This window comes from Acomys minous (genome assembly GCF_964271855.1).
Source record: "Acomys minous genome assembly, chromosome: 7".
Lineage (NCBI taxonomy): Eukaryota > Metazoa > Chordata > Mammalia > Rodentia > Muridae > Acomys > Acomys minous.
The window spans coordinates 121,045,013-121,064,535 of record NC_140488.1 but is presented as its reverse complement, the minus strand read 5'-3'; the positions used below and the strand labels follow the sequence as shown (position 1 = coordinate 121,064,535).

General features: G+C 41.4%; 1 protein-coding gene and 2 pseudogenes across 3 annotated transcripts in view; 1 reads left to right on the top strand and 2 right to left on the bottom strand.

Annotated features, from left to right (window-relative positions):
* Positions 1-19,523, bottom strand: part of LOC311602703 (claudin-34-like) — a 224,355-nt gene that overhangs the window by 48,018 nt on the left and 156,814 nt on the right. The window lies entirely within an intron of this gene.
* The window catches only part of LOC311601282 (microfibrillar-associated protein 1-like), a 164,259-nt pseudogene that overhangs the window by 7,242 nt on the left and 137,494 nt on the right, over positions 1-19,523 (top strand). The window lies entirely within an intron of this gene.
* On the bottom strand, positions 2,414-3,808 carry LOC311602051 (microfibrillar-associated protein 1A-like; annotated as a pseudogene). Its single transcript has 2 exons — positions 3,792-3,808; positions 2,414-3,634 (listed from the first exon to the last, which is right to left on the bottom strand). The product of its transcript is annotated as a microfibrillar-associated protein 1A-like (transcript).

Here is a 19,523-nt window from a genome sequence, read left to right as displayed (position 1 = left end):
CTAAAAGACAGACAGAATTTTTATTAATTTATTTTGTGTGGGGTTAAAGGATATAAAGAGGGAGAGCCTGCACACATGTAAGGGCCACAGCTCACAGCACAGGCACTACAGACGATCTTGGATTCTCTTCTCAGAACCCACATCATGCAGTTCACAGCTGCAAGCAGTCTAGCACCATAGGACCTAACGCCCTCTTCTGACCTCTGCTGACTTCTTCACACATGCACACACATACAAATACAAAATCATCAATCCCAGCACTCAGGACATAGAGGCAGGAGGATGAAAGTCATCCTTGGCTACACAGCCAGTTTGAAGGCAGTGTGAACGATAAGACACCTGGTCTTGCAAAGTAAGTAGAACAAAGTAACCCTTAGATAAACTTATCATAACCTTTCAGTAGGTCTGTAATGACACAAACAAAAATACTAACAACTGCCTTCACTTTTCTATGAAGCTAACATTTAGAAGCAGAGTGGAAGTAGAGATGTCTAGTCTAACCCTTATGGTTCATAAAGGAGATGGGAGTTAGCTTGTTGAATTCACTAGCTTGAGTGCACAGCTGGGGATATCTTTTGAGCTCATGAGCTCCTTGGCCTTTGGATTTTTGAGCTTGGAGTCAGCAAGACTTTGGCCTCGGGTATTTTGTTCTATTCCTTCAGGGCTGTCAGCTGAGCTAGTGAGGATATGCGGCCTTTTCTATTGTAATATGAGCTGAGTAGAAAGTTCAGCTCAGCTAGGTGCTTTCTCTGCCTCTCTGAGCTAGCAGCTTTTCAAGCCAGCATCTGGCTCTCGATTCTTTATTGGTAAAGGTAGATCATTTGGGATTTTCTTTTAAAATAACATTCTAACACCCCTTAATGGTAAAAGTCTGGGAGAAATCAGGGATACAAGGCCCTTTCCTAAACAAAATATACAGCAAGCCGATAGCCAACATCAAATTAAATATAGCTTTACTGTTGTGTTCAGAGAAAAAGCCAAGAAAGCTCACTTCAGATGCTTAAAATGAACACTTTATTTTCTGAGCTAGGGAATGTGGCCAGTTCTTGGTCTGAACCCCATCTCTGAAGGGAAGTTGTGTTGCATATTTGAAGCTGTAAACTGCAATTATTTTGTATGGGGGGCAGGTGGTATAACAGGGTGGTCAGCTCTGACTCAAGTTATTTTGCTAAAATGAAGTTCTAGTTGACCTTGAAAGTGTGTCTTGCAGTTGGGTGCAGCTGAGCTTATGGTTGGCAATTTCTGGGAACAATGATGCCATAGAGTCTCTCATATAAAATTAAATATAATTCATGGGCAACCTGACTTTGTATAGAGATTTATATCAGCAATGAGATGAGATCATGTGGCTGGTGGGCCTGAAATAAAACTATCTATAATTAAGCTACCAAAAAGGAGCAAGCCTCAATATGTCATTTCACATTGAATTGCCAAAACAAACAAATGGTAACTTATCCAGGCTCTATGCCACTCATACTGGTTTACCTTTATTTTAGCATAAAGATGATTGTTACTATGATTCACAATGCCCAGTTAGCATGGTTTGATTCTTTGCTAGGGTTTACAGTGTAAGAATCTCCATCTGCCCTCCCCCTTCTCAAAATATGAATAAATAAATAAATAAATATTTTGATAGGTAAATTTCCAAATCAAGGTTTATAATTTCTCCTTGTGTGAACATGAACAAGTTTGCTCATTTGTAAAATTGAAATACTTAATTTCCTAAAAAGATCAGGATTGGATTAGATCAAGGAAAGAACAAACCCAAACTAGCTCCTGGAAATGAAACTGTCAACTCCAACCTATGTACCATTTGCTGTCTGTGCTCATCATTGCAAAGACTCTGCTTTTCCCAGGCTTCTCAATATTTACAATCACATCACAACATTCAGGTCTTCTGTGACTAGCCATTCATAAGTATTGGAAACTAAGGACCATTCTGTCCTTGGAAAGATCTTTGCCTTCCCTCAAAACAGTGGATCTTGATCAGATTTATTATGTATACCGTGTTCTGTGCTACATGTGAGCCAGCAGGCCATAAGACAGGAACCAGGTCTCATTATAGATGGTTCCAAGCCACTATGTGGTTGCTGGGAAATGAACTCAGGACCTTAGAAGGAATAGCAGGTGTGATTCAGGAAGAGCCACATACTGACCTTTCGAACACCAGATTCAGATAGATGGAATGTTATTTGAATGCTGAAGAACTGACAGAGCAGGGACACAGCCTGTAATTGAGAATGACATTGGTTAGAAGAGCTGACCAGTTAGGGCAATGGTCTGAATTCCGGTTTCAAATACAATTTATGGCATCAAGTCCAAAGGCTCTCTATAAGAACCATGTAAATAATGTGTAAAGAAAATTGAGGACCAGATCTCCTTGTGACCCACAGTTGGAATAAGTAGTTGAAGCCTAGCTAGTTTTCCTCTTCTTGACAGATGGTGGCTCAATCCATCACATACCCCAGCTGCCTTCTATTTAAAGAACTTTGTGTTCTGGGCACTTTCTTGGACGATATGCACAGTCAAAGGAAGTGTTATCTTGATCTACAAGTTGGGTGTACTTTGTGCTGCCAGAATTTCCACATTCTTGACATACATGACCTTTGGAAGAATGCTTTTGTTGAAATGGTCCTACAGAGTATATGCACTAAAATCTCTTCTTCATCCTCATCCATGAAGAAGGCCCCTCAGTGATAATACTGTTTTAAAAACATGTATTTACCTTTAACAGCTGAGTTGTTAATGACTTTGCTTTTATCCGAATTTCAGCCTGCCTTTCTTCCTAACTCAGGTTTCATATGCCTTCTATAGAAGCTTTCAAATTTGGGAGAGCTTCTCTGTCTTCTCTGTCCCTCTTGATTCTTTTGTTTTCTCGGACTGACCATGCCTCCAAGTCATCCTTGTTGTTGTCCTTGTCAGTATTGGGTGAGTACAGGGCTATAAGGGGCCTGTTGTGCTTTATCTCTTTCTTGGTCTCTTCCTCTACAATCTTTATTGTGTAGTATTGCACCTCCCTAGCTGTGCTTTTTGCTTACTTTTCCAGTTCTTCTGTTTCAGTGTTTCAGCTTCTAGTTCTTGAACTGTCACTGGGTCATCCTTGTGAATGAAGACAGGCGTCATTCGAAGCTCCATTTCATCTTCACTGTGCATGTACTCTTCATACTCTGACAGTGCCTCTGACTCCTCACCAGAGCTTCCTTCATATATCATTTCCATGAATTCCATCTCTGCTTTTTAACTCTTTGTAGCTCACTGACGCATGATACCATGGCACTACTCTCTTTCTTCATCCTCAGTTTCTTCCTGTTCTTAATTGCTATTTTCTCATTCCATGTGCTAAGCATCTCCTTCTAGTTCAGGGTCACTTTCTCCTACTACTTCAGTGTCCATTATTTTCCTGTGTCGAGCCATTCTCTCTTCCACAGCTTAACTAATGTGGCTCTGCAACTGCATGAATCCAGGATCACTGGGTGAATCCTCCCCATTTTGCTCAGGCTTTGCTTCTTGTTCCTCTGCATTCCTAATGAATTGAAAGCCTTCATCCTCTTCATCTAAGAACTCTGTGGGGGTATAATCTGGCCTCTTTCCAGACACATAACATTTTACCTTCACTTTTTCCATTGAAATCTCACTTTAGTCATTGCGAACCGGGACGGCCCCATCTGTAGACTGAATGGGCCGCTGCTTTGTGAATGATCCTAAGAAGGACATGGTTATGGTTGTGGAGGCTCCCAAAATTTGATTGAATCCCAATGGCTAATAGGGAGGAATAGAACACTGCTTCTCACCTAGCTCCATTCAACATGACTGCGCATTTCCAGGTAGTAAGAGATTTATTGCGGGGAATCAATCCAGAAGAAGAGGGACAAACCTAGGAGTCCTGGTCCAGATGAAGACAAGAGGGACGTGGGCAGACCTAGCCCTTTTGTATGTCTTCTTAGGGGGCAGAGATTTCTATGGAAGGAATTTCCAGGGTGAGGATTAATGAGATTTCTAGTTCTGAACTTGAGGAGCTCAGGGATTGGTGGGATTTCCTGTTCAGGGGTTAGTCCATTCCCCTGCTTGTGGATTGTTGGGGTTTTGCAGGAAGCTCAGGGGTGGGTGAGATTTCCTGGTCAGAGGTTGCTTGGTACTCTTGCTCAGACTTTTTACCTCAAACTTGCATAATCTAGGATGGGTCCTACTGAAGGGCTGGAGATCAGTTTTGTGATAGTTACAGTGGTCCAATGTAGGGGCCTGGCTGCTGGTCCTTCTTCAGGAGAGGTCTGGCCATTTTCCTGCCTTAAGTATTACTAAGTTTTACAAGTTTACAAGAGAATCCATTGCAGAGAAGCCTTTCCTTTCCACATGAATGGCTGACTGAGACTGGAGAGGAGGTGCTGCCATCATGGGCAGCTCCTGTGATGGCTGGAGGCTGAGGGAGTAAAGTTTGTCATTGTTGTGACCATCTCCCAAGAAGAAGGACGTGGTCTCTACTCTGACAGGAATCACTTTTGCCTGCTCCTGTCTAGACTGCCTTCAATGGGAGAAAGATTATTCTGACAGTCCTGGCAATGTACTCCTTAAACATTCTGTGGCATGCTGTGCAAGAACGGGACCCACATCTCTGATGGGAAGGGGCTGACATGCCTCTTTGATACAATGCTCTCATGTCACTTGTTGTTTTGGGACTACAGGTATAAACTTTGGCCTTAGAAGGATAAGATAGATAATGGAGAACTATCTCCGAGGTTGCCAAATAAAGCCAGTTTTTGGAATAAAGCAGTGGGAGTTCTAATTTATTTTAAACCTAGATCTGTTATGTGAATGGTGTTTGTTGTGTTTTTTTTTTCAGAAAAGGTTTCCTTGTGTATACCTGGCAATCCAGGACTCAATTTGTAGACCAGGGGGGCCTCAGATTCACAGAGTTCTCCCTACCTCAGCCTCAGGTGTTCTGGGATTAAAGATGTGAACCACCATGCCTATCTAACATGAATATATTTGATTTTTCACCATGATTGGGATAAGAGGCTGCTTCCTAGCAGGTGAACGATTTGCCTCCTGCATGAGCAGGAGCCTGATCATTGCCAGCTACAGAGAGTTTAGTTCTGGTGAATTTGGGAAACATAAAAATGGGAGAGACTCAAAATGGGATTGGGACATGGTAGGCTGCTGCTAGTTGGCCTTGCTTCTGAGATTTCTGTTGCTGGCTTCCTGGTTTGCTGGGTAGCTGAACCGCTGGAGATTATGACAATGAAGATCAGACTGATAAATACTTGTCTCAAAGGCATGTATAGCAAAATAGAAAAAAATACAGCCCAGGCATGGCGATGCCCATAGATCTGATCTACAAAGTGCATTGTAGGACATCTGGGGATATATAGAGAAGTCCTTTCTTGAAAAAAAAACAAATAAGCTGGATGTGGTGGCACTGGCCTTTAATCAAATAACTTGGGATGCAGAGGCAGGTGGATCTCTGTGAGTTCCAGGCCAGCCTGGTCTACAAAGCGAGTCCTGGACACCCAAGGCTACACAGAGAAACCCTATTTTGAAAAAAGAATAAGAAAAATAAATACTTGCCCTGTGACTAAAAATATGCCCAATCATGGTAAGCAGTCCTTGTACACATGAGAAGAAAGCGTTTGCCCATTCACCAGAGTTGTGGGATACTCAGCAGGGAAGACTGTTTAGACATGGCTTGAAACCAATAGAAAGTCCTCATTAGCCACCAGGTAACTACACTGAGTGTACAGGACCCGAGTGTAGCACTGAGCCTTTCTCAGGGTGAGTTTTAAGGAAAAAAACGTGTCCTGGTTTGACATGTTTCATTCTGGGGACTTGTTACACTGGCAAGGGTCTTTAATAAAAGTCAGCCACATCAAGATCATTGTGATCAATAGTGTTTTCCATCTCTATAATATTCTTGCTATTTTATGCCTGTCTATCCCATCCAATATTGAAAAGAAGCATTAAAATCTATGGCTTGCACTCAGGAAACAAATGTAGGAGGATTTCCATGAGTTCCAGGCCAGTTGTGATGTAGAACAAAACCCTGTCTCAAAAATAATCTATGGCTCTGACTATGGATTTATCTTTTTGTTGTAGATTTGTGTTTGCTTCATGACAGGGTCTCCTTATGTAGCTCTGTCTTTCTGTAATAGAGTCTGTACCAGAACTGATGGAGATCTGCATGCTCCTGTCTCCTGAGTAGTAGGATTAAAGGCCACTACCACACCTGGCCCCTGAACCCCCTTGTTTGTTTTACTTGAAATGGAACCCAGGGCCTCATATGTGCTAGGGAAGCACCCCCCACTGAGCTCCCCTCCTGATGCCATGTTCATTTCTTTGTTGTTTTACTGACTGTTTAAGCATTCTTAGGGGAATCAATGTACTTTTAAGAATTACCATACCAGAGTTCCAAGATGGCATCCACCAGTATGCACCATATCTGATACACTGTGAGGAGACTAGGCACTTGAATGGAACCACAGACTGCTGGATCTTGAGAACTCTAGGTGAGTGGGGTCCCAAAATCTGCAGACCACTGGTGGGCCTAGCCCCAGGACAAGCAACAGCCCAGAGGTACTAAACCCACTCCCCAGACTGTCAAATGGAATCTACATGCAACCTGCAGCCAGCATACAAAGCAGAAATTCGCAGTGTGGGGAGGTGGTATTCCAGAGTCCCTGGCCTGAGGAGTCTCAAGGAATAGGGTGATACTGCCCTTGGATCCTTCGACTCATCCCATGCCAAACTGTGGAGGTCACCTGCCCAGGCCTAGTGGAAACACAGGTGACGGGTCCCACCAAAAGCAGCTAGAATGAGTGTGCAACTTGCAGGCCTTCATGGGCTCAATCTAAAGCCGGACAGAACGGAATGAACCTGCAAACAGGAATAGTTAGAAACCAGCTTAGAATGCTCCAACAGGCCCAGCAGGATCTCCCATGATATAGGGAGAGATGGGTTGTGCCTGCAGTGTCTAATCGCTGACCTAGAGGGAAATCTGAGCATCTTGGCTTAGAGGTTCGCGGAAAGTACAGGCACCTTGGATCCTGCCAGTGGCCTGAATCTGTATTGTCTCTGGCCTGAGACGCACTGTTTCTGCATTCTCCAACCGACAGAATCTATCTGGATCACCCCCCACATGCCTGGCAGGATCTCCCAAGTTGTTGGGAGACGTGGGGCATGCCTGCAGTGACGAATTGCTGACCTAAAGGGATCTCTGAGCATCTTGGCTTACAAGGTCGTGGAAAGTGCAGGCACCTTGGATCCTGCCAGTGGCCTGAATCCATATTGTCTCTGGCCTGTGATGCACTGATCCTGCACTCTCCAACAGAGAGAACCTAGCTTATTCAGCTCCCACAGGCCCGGCAATACCTCTCAAGTTCCTGGGAGAGGCTGGACACTTCAAAAGGGTATAAAGGTAGAGCTAAAAGACAGATACACCCCAGAAGATCTGATCCAGCTGGGGCTTTGGCTACAAAGCAATAGGAAGGACAGGCAGCAGGGACCAACCTACCCAACCAGAGTGATTGGCTACTGACATTGTTCTAGGTCCCAAAAGTGCTGATCTGAATTAAATCAGTAAGGTGAAAGGGTACAAGCAGAAACTTGCTTTGGCTGTTTCAGTCTGGAGCCTAGGGTATAGTGAAAAATCAACAGGAGAGAAACAGGATCGCCTGCCTGTTCCAAGGAAATACTATCTGATCTGCACAGGCAAGGGCACCTAGCCTATAATCAGTCATCAACTATCCACTCTCAACCAGAGAACATCACTAGAAGCTACCTCCCAATATCAGAGACACCAAAATGACAAGAGGACAGTGAAAGAATACCAACAAAAATAAAAGCAGTTTGTCATCTCCAGATCCCACCAATCCCAACAAAACAACACGGAAAACCAGAAAACAATTGAAATACAAGAAAATGACCTCAAGTCCTTAGTAAGGAAGATGATAATGGAAAAAATGAATAAAATCTGTAAACAATTGCAGGAGGAGACCAACAAGAGGGCTGAAGATTTAAAAGAGACATGTAAAGAGGCACTAGAAGAATTTCAGAAAAATACAAATAACCAGATGAAGGAAATCATTAAAACAGTTCAAGACCTGAAGACAAAATGGAAACTATGATAAAGGAACAACCGAAGAAAAACATGGTTGGGAGGTATCAGAGAAGAAAGCAAGCATCTCGAGGTGACCTTATTTAACAGAATGCAAGAAATGGAAGAGCGAGTATCAGGACTTGAAGATACAATCATAGAACTCGAAACAACCATCAGAGAAAATGCTAAATCTGAAAAGTTCCTGACACAGAACATCCAAAAAGTCAAGGACACCATGAAAAGATGAAACATGAGAATAATAAGTATTGATGAAAGAGAGGACACCTGACTCCACAGCCCAGAAAATATCTTTAACAAAATCATAGAAGAAAAATATCCCCAATTTGAAGAAGAAAAGGCATATGAGCATATAGGAGGCCTACAGAACACCAAATAGAATGTACCAGAAAAGAAAATCTTCCTGCCACGTAATGATAAAAACACAAAATATACAGAACAAGGAAAAAATATTAAAAGTGGCAAGAGAAAAAGGCCGAGTAAAATACGATGGCAAAACTATCAGAATTACTCCCAACGTCTCAGCAGAAAGCATGAAGACCAGAAGGGCCTGGACAAAGGTCTTGCAAACCATATGAGCACACAGAATCCAGGCAAGATTACTATACCCAGCAAAACTCTCAATAACCATTGATGGAGAAATCAAGATTTTCCATGAAAATAAAAACAAATCCAAACAGTACCTAGCCACAAATCCAGCTTTACAGAAGTTACTAGAAAGAAAACACCAGCCCAAAGGGCCAAATTACAAACAAAGTTACGTAGGAAATAGTTAACTACACCATCAAAAAATTACAATCTCACAAAATCTCTACTGTAACAAACAGCAAATAGTAAGGAACTTAGCAGTCACTGGCCATTAATATCTTTCAACGTCAATGGTATTAATTCTCCAATAAAAAGACACAGACTAATTGAATGGGTGCATAAACATGACCCAACATTCTTCTGCATTTAAGAAACACATCTCAACCACAAGGACAGACATTTGGGGAAAAATATTTCAAGCAAATAGTCGCAAGAAACAAACTGGGGTAGCCATTCTAATATCTAATAAAATAGACTTTCAACCAAAATTAATGAAAAGGGATGAGGAAGGACACTTCATACTCATCAAAGGTAAAGTCAACCAAGAAGACATTACAATTTGGAACATCTATGCTCCTAATGCAAGGGCATCCACATTTGTAAAAGAGCTATTAACAAAGCTTAAACCACTTATCGATCCCCACACATTAATAGTGGGAGACTTCAACACCCCACTATCACTGAAGGATAAGTCTTTGAATCAAAAACTAAGCAGGGAAATAACTTCATTAACCAATGACATGAATCAAATGGATCTAATAGATATCTACAGAACTTTTCACCCAAATGCAAAAAATTATACCTTTTCCTCAGCACCCCATGGAACGTTCTCTAAAATTGATCACACTGTAGGTCATGAAGCAAGCCTCAATAAATATAAGAAGATTGAAATAATGCCTTGTATCCTATCAGGTCACCATGGTCTAAGGCTGGACTTCAACAACAACAGAAATAAGAAAAAGCATACAAACATATGGAAACTAAATAACTCTCAACTTAATGACACCTGGGTCAAGGAAGAAATAAAGGAAAAAATAGTGGACTTTCTGAAATTCAATGAAAATGAAGGTACAACATACCCAAATTTGTGGGACACAAGGAAGGCAGTGCTAAGAGGAAAATTCATAGCACTAAATGCTTTTAGAATGAAAATGGGAACATCCCACATAAACAACTTAACGACACATCTGGCAACCCTAGGGAAAAAAGAAGCAGAAACACCCAAGAGGAGTAGATGTCTGGAAATAATCAAGCTCAAGGCTGAAATCAATAAATTAGAAACAAAGAGGACAATTCAAAGAATCAACAAAACCAAGAGCTGGTTCTTTGTAAAAATTAATGAGATAGACAAACCGTTAGCCATACTAACTAAAAGACAGCAAAACACTATCCAAATCAACAAAATCAGAAAGGAAAAGGGAGACATAACAACAGACACCAAAAAATAAAAGAATCATAAGAACCTACTTTAAAGGCATTTATGCCACAACATTTGAAAATCTAAGGGAAATGGACAAATTGAATCAAGATCAGATAAACAAATTAAATTGCTCTATTTAACCTGTAGAAATAGAAGCAATCATTTACAGTCTTCCAACCAAAAAAAGCCCAGGGCCAGATGGCTTCAGCACAGAATTCTACCAATTCTTCAAAGAGGAGCTAATACCGATACTATTCAAGCTATTCCAAAAGATAGAAATGGATGAAACATTACCAATTCCTGCTATGTGGTCACAGTCACACTGATACCTAAACCCCACAAAGACCAAAAAAAAAAAAAAAAGAGAGAGAGAGAATTTCAGAGCAAATTCTCTTACAAACATTGACTCAAAGATAATCAATAAAATACTCACAAAACGAATACAAGAACATATCAAAGACATCATACAGCATGACCAGGTAGGCTTCATTCCAGGCATGCAGGGATGGTTTAACATATGGAAATCCATCAATGTAATCCACCATATAAACAAACTGAAAGAGAAAACCACATGATAATCTCCTTGGATGCAGAAAAAGCATTTGACAAAATCCAACACCCATTCATGTTTAAAGTTCTGGAGATATCAGGAATACAAGGCACAAACCTAAACATAATAAAGGCGATATACAGCAAGCCAATAGCCAACATTTAATTAAATGGAGAGATACTCCAGGAAATCCCTCTCAAATCGGGGACCAGACAAGGTTGGCCACTTTCTCTATATCTCTTCAAAATAATTCTTGAAGTTCTAGCCAGAGAAATAAGACATCAAAAGGAGATCAAGGAGATCCAAGTGGGAAAGGAAGAAGTTAACTTATCCCTATTTGCTGATGGTATCATAGTGTACATAAGTGATCCCCAAAATTCCACCAGAAAACTCCTATAGCTGATAAACACCTTCAGCAACTTGGCTGGATACAATATTAACTCAAAAAAGTCAGTACTTTATGGAATACAGATGACAAACAGGCAGAGGAAGAAATTAAGAAAACTACACCCTTCATGATAGCCACAAGACATATAGAATAACTAGGAGTAACTCTAACCAAGCAAGTGAAGGACTTATTTGAAAAAAAAAACTTTAAATCTCTGATGAAAGAGATTGAAGATGACATCAGAAGATGGAGGGATCTACCCTGTTTGTGGATGAGGAGAATTAACACAGTAAAAATGGCCATCTTACCAAAAACAATTTAAAGATTCATTGCAATCCCTCTCAAAATACGTACAAAATATTTTGAAGATATTGAAAGATCAATTCTCAACTTCATATGGAGTAACAAAAAGCCCAGACTAGCAAAAACAATCCTATATAATAAAAGATCCTACGGAGGAATCTCCATACCCTATCTCAAGCTGTACTATAGAGCAACAGTAATTAGAACAGCATGCTACTGGAACAGCAATAGGCTGGTGGATCAATGGAATCGAATTGAAGACCCAGAGATGAATCCACATACATTTGGTCACTTGATTTTTGACAAAGATGCCAAATCTATTCAATGGAAAATAATAGCATCTTCAGCAAATGGTGCTGGTCTAACTGGATGTCTACATGTAGAAAAATGCAATTAGAACCCTATTTGTCACCATGCACAAAACTCAAGTCCAAGTGGATTGAAGACCTCAACATAAAACCAGAGACACTAAATCAATTAGAGGAAAAATTGGAGAAGATCCTGGAACACATTGACAGAGGACACAACGTCCTGAACAGAACACCAACGGCCCAGGCATTAATGTCAACAATTAATAAATGGGACCTCATGAGGCTGAGAAGCTTCTGTAAGGCAGGAGACACTGTCAACAGAACAAAGTGACAGCCTACAGAATGGGAAATTTTCTTCACCAACCCTTCATCTGGCAAAGGTCTAATATCCAAAATATATAAAGAACTCAAGAAATTAAACACCACCAAACCAAATAACCCAATTAAGAAATGGGGCTCAGAATTAAACAGAGAATTCTGAACAGAGGGATATCAAATGGCTCAGGAACACTTAAAGAATTGCTTAGCCTTGTTAGTCATCAGAGAATTGCAAATCAAAATGACACTGAGATTCCATCTTACACCCATCAGAATGGCTAAGATCAAAAACTTAAGTGACACCACATGCTGGAAAGGATGTGGAGAGAGAGTAACACTCCTTCCTTGATGGTGGGAATACAAACTAGTACAACCACTTTGGAAAGCTATCTGGCACTTTCTCAGAAAAATGGATATAGGGCTTCCTCAAGACCCACCTATTCCACTCCTTGGAATATACCCAGAAAATGCTCTACCACATAACAGAGACATATGCTCAACCATGTTCATAGTTGCCTTATCCACAATAGCCAGAACATGGAAACAGCCTAAGTGTCCATCAGGAGAAAATGGATAAAGAAACTGTGGTACATTTACACTGTGGAATACTATTCAGCTATTAAAAACAAATTCCTGAAATTTGTGGACAAATGGATTGAACTAGAAATTATCATAATGAATGAGTTCACCCAGAAGCAAAAAGAGACATATGGTATATACTCACTATATAGAGACACTAGCCCAAGGGGGATGTCCCATGAAAGAATGAAAGATTTCACTTACCAGGAAAGTGGGTCAGAGGGGAGAACATACTATTGGGACTTTAGGTGAGAGAAGCATGGGAGAATGGGGAAGAAGGATCCAGAGGGTCCTGGAAACCTGCAAGAAAAACATTATGATGGGCAGATCTGGGTCCTGGGGTCCTGCTCAAACTATGGCACCAGCCAAGGAAAATATAGGCAGTAAACTTCGAACCCCTACCCAGACCTAGACGATGGACAGGACATTCTCCACCTTTGAGTGGAGAGGGAGGTCTGACTTTCATACAAACTCTGGTGCCCCATTTTTGACCACGTCCCCTTGATGGGGAGGCCTGGTGGAACTCAGAGGAAGGATAACATGTCACCAAGAGGAGACAGGATACCTTATGAGAATATATAGGTTAGGAGTGCCCCCTCAGTCACAGACATAGGGGAGGGGAAAAGGGGGAAGCAGGAGGGAGGGAAGAATGGGAGGACACAAGGGATATGCTAATGAATAAGATATAATATGAATAAATTAATAAAATATTTTAAAAATTATCATACCATTGGGCATGGTGGTCCACATTTCTACCAGCAGTACTTGGTAGGCAGGGGCATAAGTAAGTATAACAAGACCTTCCTTGTTCACACATTGAGTTCCAGTCCAGCCAAGGCAATCTCAACCATATCCCCCAATGAAAATCTCAGTTATTAGTTATATGTACCACATCTCTCACTTTCTCTGTTTCTGTGTTTCTGTCTTTCTCTGTCTCTGTATGTCTCTGTCTCTGTCTCTCTGTCTCTGTCTCTGTCTCTCTTTCTCTTTTTCTCTGTGTTTGTTTGTGTGTGTCTGTAAAACAATAATAAAGAAGAGAGCATGACTTTGCAGGGAGAGTTAGAGGGAGATCTAGAGTGCAAGGTCCCTAATTATTAAATAATCAGGAAAGAATGAAATTATATTTTTAAAAAACAAAGTGCATCTGGGTGTGGTGGAACACACTGCCTATTGCAGCATGTGAGAGGAAGAAACAGGGGGATCACTTCAAGTTTGAGGCCAGCCTGGATTCTATAATGAGTTCCACACCAACCAGGGCTACAGAGAGACCTTTTCTCAAGAATAATAGAGTTTATGAGACTGCAGAGATGGCTCAGCCATGAACAACATTCGTCATAGCCAAGAGTGCTGGCAAATGCCTGTATTTCTAGCATTCAGGGAGGCAGGGGCAGATGGATTTTTGTAAGTTTTAGGTGAGCCTGTTCTACAAATTGAGACCAGGACAGAAGGACAGCCAAGGCTACAGAGTGAGATTCTGTCCCGAAAAAAAAAGAGCAAAACCAGAAGGAGGAGGAGGAGGAGGAGGGGGAGAAAAAGGAGAAGGAGGTCATCATTCTTTCCAAAGACAGAGGTTCTATTCCCTGCACACACATGGTTGCTTTCAACTGTTCCTAATTCCAAGTACAGGGGATCCAAAGCCATCTTCTGATGTCCCTGGTGTTAAGACACCAAAACTTGTCTATTTCATGTTGCTCCATGTTGTTGCCTCCAGGTGCAGGCTTCTCTTTTTGGTTCCTGTAAGTGTGTCTTTCCTGAACACTTAAATTGCTCACACTTGTAATGAGACTAGTCCTCTCCTCTTAGTTAGAGTAAAGTCATCCTGTATTTTGGGGGAGAAGGGAGCTGTGTTTTGTTTTTTGGAGAAAGGTTTTCTCTGTGTACCCCTAGCTATCCTGGAACTCACTCTGTAGAGCAGTCTGGACTCCCTTGAACATATCTCTCTGTAGACAGAGTGCTGAGATTAAAGACTTGTGCCAGCACCACCCAGCAGGTAACTCCAGGCTGCAACAAGTCACCAGGTAGGCATCATATGTGACAGACTTCAGTACAATTGCTGACAGTCAGACAGTGTTTGCAAAATCTAGAGATGTGCCCCATCAGGACAAAAATGTAGGGTGTGACCAGACATAGAACATAACTGTTGTCGTGATTACCAAGCAGCGCAAGGCCCTGGCCCAGCCCCAAAGCAGAAGAGTTTATTAGAAAGTCTTAGAGATGGAAGGACAAATAAACTGGATGTTGTGGAGCAGCCCTTTAATCCCAGCACTTGGGAGGCAAAGACAGGCAGATGTCTGAGAATTTGCCCAGGAATCCAGAGCTATAAAGAGAAATCCTGTCTTCAAACAACGAAACAAAAAAAGACAAAACAAACCATTCATATACCATAAGTAGGTTATAAAAGAAACCAAGACTTTCACTACATTTACCCATTTTAGTTAAAAACAACAACAAAACATGGCTTTTTCTCTAACATTAATAAACTATATACCCTCTGTCATAGCTTCCTTTTTAGCTTGTGTGGGCTGGAGTCCACAGCCTTGAATATGAGCCCCAAGGGCCATGGGTCCTCTAGACAGGCCTCCGCCCTCTGTGCAGAGGGTGCACAGGCCTCCGACGGCAGGGGACACATGGTAGGGTCAGTGGCTATGCTCCTGTGATGAATACCAGCATTGGGCAAGGAGAGAGCATGGTGGATACATGAGAAAGTGTTGAGAATAGTGCCCAGTACAGACATAAAATAGGCAGGGTTTAATTTCATTTGATCAAAGGAAGATCCAGTTTATTCTCATGTAGTTAGTATGAAAAGTATGGAGCAGTAGAGGAATATGCCCTTTGAACCGATGACACTTCAGATTGAGGTGGAATGGTCAGGATTCACTCTTGACTCTAAGACTTTCTGTTTAACTTTTAAGGGTGTGTGTTTGTGTGTGTGTGTGTGTGTGTGTGTGTGTGTGTGTGTGTGTGTGTGTGTGTGTGTGTGTAAATTGGTTTGGAGGCTAGATGATAACATCAGATGTCTTTACCTAATCGTGCTCCACCATATGTTTTTAACAAAAGGTGCCTCAATGAACTGGAGGCTCACTGATTTGGCTAGATGAGCTGATAAAAACTTCAGAGATCTTCCTGTCTCTACCCAAGTCTCCACCATCACTTCAGTTAAAGGTGCATGCCACAGTGCCTAGATTTTTACATGGATTCTGGGACCAGTCAGATGGTCAGAGGGTAAAAGTGCTTGCTTCCAAGCCTGAAGACCCAAATTTAATCTGTGATATCCACATGGTAGGAGAAAAGGACTCCCTGAAGAGTCTTTCATAGGACAGAATGTTCCTCAGTTTCCAACACTTATGAATGGCCATTCACAAAAGACATGAATGTTCTAATTTGGTTGTTGAAATTGAGGAGTCTGGGAAAAATACTTTCTTTGGATTGCTGACTGTGGAAAGCTGATGGAAAGTTTGGAGACCTAAGCATCATTCCCAGGAGCATGTTTGGGTAAGTTCTTTCCTTCATGTAATTCAATCCAGAACTTTTTAGGAAAGTAACTATTTCAGTTTTACAAATCAGGAAATGTGCTTATGTTCAAACAAGGAGAAATGATTAGCCTTGAGTTGAAAGATTACTTATTTAACAAATGTTTATTTATTTATTGAGAGAGAAAAAGACAAAGAAAGACAGAAACAGAGAGAGATTTATACATTGTAGACACTAGGAAAGAATAAAATCCTGGTCTCTGGGCATTGTGAATACTAGTTAGACTTGTCTTTATGTTAAAAGTAGGGTAAGCCAGTAGGAGTGACACAGAGCCTGTAAAGTTACCTGTAGTTTGTGTTGGCAATTCAGTGGGAAATGACTAGGTGGAGCTTGGGTTAAAAGAATATTCCGTGTTTCTTCCTGACATGTGAGGTGCTCCAAGGTGCCTGCCATCTTTTTTGTGGCATCATAGCTGCCCCTAGACTCTAGCGAAGCCAAAAATCATCAAAAAGAGGACCAAGATGTTGATCAGGCTCCAGTCAGACTAATATGACAATATCAAGTGATACGGGGCGGGGGGCACCGAGAGATATGGACAACAGGGTGCAGAGAAGATTCAAGGGCCAGATCATGATGCTCAACATTGGTCACAGGTCGATAGGAAACCAAGCACATGCTGCCTAGCAGCTTCTGGAAGTTTCTGGTCCGCAATGTCAAGGAGCTAGGAATGCTGCTGATGTGCAACAAAATTTTCTATGATGAGATTGCTAACAATGCTTCTCCAAAACCAAAAGACCATGATCAAAGAACTGCTCAGCTGGTCTTCAGAGTCACCAATTCTGACATCAGAATGCCCAGCAAAGAAAATGAGTAAATGGCTTGCATGCATATTTTGTTTTTAGATAAAGCCACAAATACAGAGAACAATAAGAACACTCTGCTCTTGGAGAAGACTAGAGTTTGATTACACAGCAGGGCCACTTACAACTCCTTGTAATTCTGGCTCTATTGGCACATGCAATCTTGAATGGAAGTCTCCGGCAGTCACCCCACTGTACCCACACATATACATAATTTAAAAAGAAAAATACAATTTTAAGAAAAAAGGCTAGGGCTGGAAAGAGAGGTCTGCAGTTCAGAGCACTGGATGCTTTTCCAGAGGACCCAGGTTCAATTCCCAGCACCCAAACAGCAGCTCACAACTCTCTATAATTTCAGTTCCAGAGGATCTAACAGCCCCATACTGACATACATGCAGGCAAAACCCCAATGTACATAAAATAAAGATAAGCAATTTGTTTTTGGTTTTTAAATGTATTTGTAATTTATATATTCACTTTAAATCCTGATCTTAGCTTCTTCTCTCCTCTCTTCCCAATCCTTCCCTCCAAACCTCTTGCCCTTTTCTCTCCTCATCCTCAGAAAAGGGGAGGCCCCCAGAAACCCACCCAAGCACATCAAAATGCATCAGTACTGAGCTCCCTCTTATCCACTGAGGCCAGGTAAGGTAGCCTGGTAAGGGCAAAGTGATTGAAAGCAGGCAACAAAATCTATGTTATACACAACAATCACTCAACTTATTAGGGGACCCACATGAAGGTAGCACCATATGTGTTGGGGGCCTACATCTACTCTATGCATTCTCTTTGGTTGGTGCTTCTGTCTCTGAAAGCCTCCATGGGTCTCTGTTACTTGACTCTACTGGTCTTGCAACATAGTTGTCCGCTATGGGTCCTACCCTTCCCTCTCACTTTTTTCCACACTAATCCCTAAAGCTCTCCTAATGCTTGGCTGTGAGTCTCAGCATCAGATTTGAACAGCTGCTGTAAGGGGCTTCGCAGAGAACAGTTATATCAAGCTCCTGTATATAAACATAGCAGAGTATCCTAAATGGTGTCAGTGGTTGGTTCTCTCCCATGTCGTGGAATTCAGGTTGGGCCAGGCATTGGTTGTTCAGTCCCTCCGTCTCTATCTTTATCTCTGCACATCTTGTAAGTGGGGTAAAATTTGGTCAGAAGGTTTTGTAGGTGGACAGGTGTTCCCTTCCCACCACTGTATGTCCTTCCTGGCTAGAAGATGGCATCCTCCATCTCAAGTCCCCTGCTGCTAATAGGCTCAGTTGGAGAAAGCCCCATATTCTCCCTGTAGCTAATCCAGTTGCCGGTCTTCAGCTTGTCTCTGTAATGCCCATGCCTTCAGTTTCCCTTTTCACTCCAGACCCTCAAACTTCCCCTCCCCACTCTCCCCACATCTGCTTCCAGCCCTCATTTCCCTCCCTACACCATCTCTTATATAGTTCCCTCTCTACTTCTTCATCCAAAACCTATCTATTTCCTGATCTGAGTGAGATTCAAGGAGGGCCTCCCTTGGGCCTTCCTTGTTACTTTACTTCTTTGGGCCCAGGATTTGTAGTATAGTTGATTCCTCTGTTTCACTGTGTACCTCATTTTTAACATTGGATTATGTGGTTTGTTGGTGTTTGATTTCTGGAGTTCATTATATGTTTTGGATATTATTCGTTTGTCAGATGTAGATTTCCAGAAGATTTTTTCCAACCCTAGGGTGCTCTTATCTTCTATTGACAATATCCTTTTTTCTTACAGAAGCTGTTCAGGTTCATGAAGTCCCATTTACTAATTTTTAATCTTAGAGACTGACATGTTTGTGTTCTGTTGAGGAAGTTGTCTCCTGTGCCAAGGAGTGCAAGGCTGGTTCCTCACTTAGTGTTTCTGATTTTTGGCTGAGGTCTTTGATCCACTTGGACTTGAGTTTTGTGTGGGGTCATAAATAGCTATCTAATTCCAATTTTCTTGTGTAGATGTTCAGTTGGACCATCAACATTTGCTGAAGATGTTGTCTTTTATTTTACCTTGTATGATTTGGACTTCATGGTCAAAAACCAAGTGTCCATAGGTATGTGGGTTTATTTCTGTGCCTTCAATTCAATTTCATTGATCGACCTGTCTGTTTCTATGCCAATTCCATGCATTTTTTATTACTGTTGCTCTATAGTACAACTTGAAATCTGGGATGGAATTTCATCTGGAAGATATTTTATTGTACAGAACTGTTTCAGCTATTCTGGGATTCTTGTTTCCTCAAATAAAGTGGAAAATTGATCTTTCAAGGTCTGCAGAGAGTTGTGCTAGAAATTTGATGGAAATTAATAAGTTAGAAATAAAGAGAACAGTCCAAAGTATCAACAAAACCAAGAGCTGGTTCCTTGAGAAAAATCAACAAGATAGACAAACCGATAACCAAACTACCTAAAAGGCAGAGAGACATACTCAAATTAACACAATCAGAAATGAAAAGGGAGACATAACAACAGACACTGAAGAAATAAAAGGAAATGAAAGATCCTACTTTGAAGGCATATATGCCACAAATTTTGAAAATCTAAGGGAAATGGACAATTGTTTTGAACAATTTCACGGGCCAAAATTAAGTGAAAAAAAGAAGGTAAACAAGCTAAATAGTCCCCTTTCCCC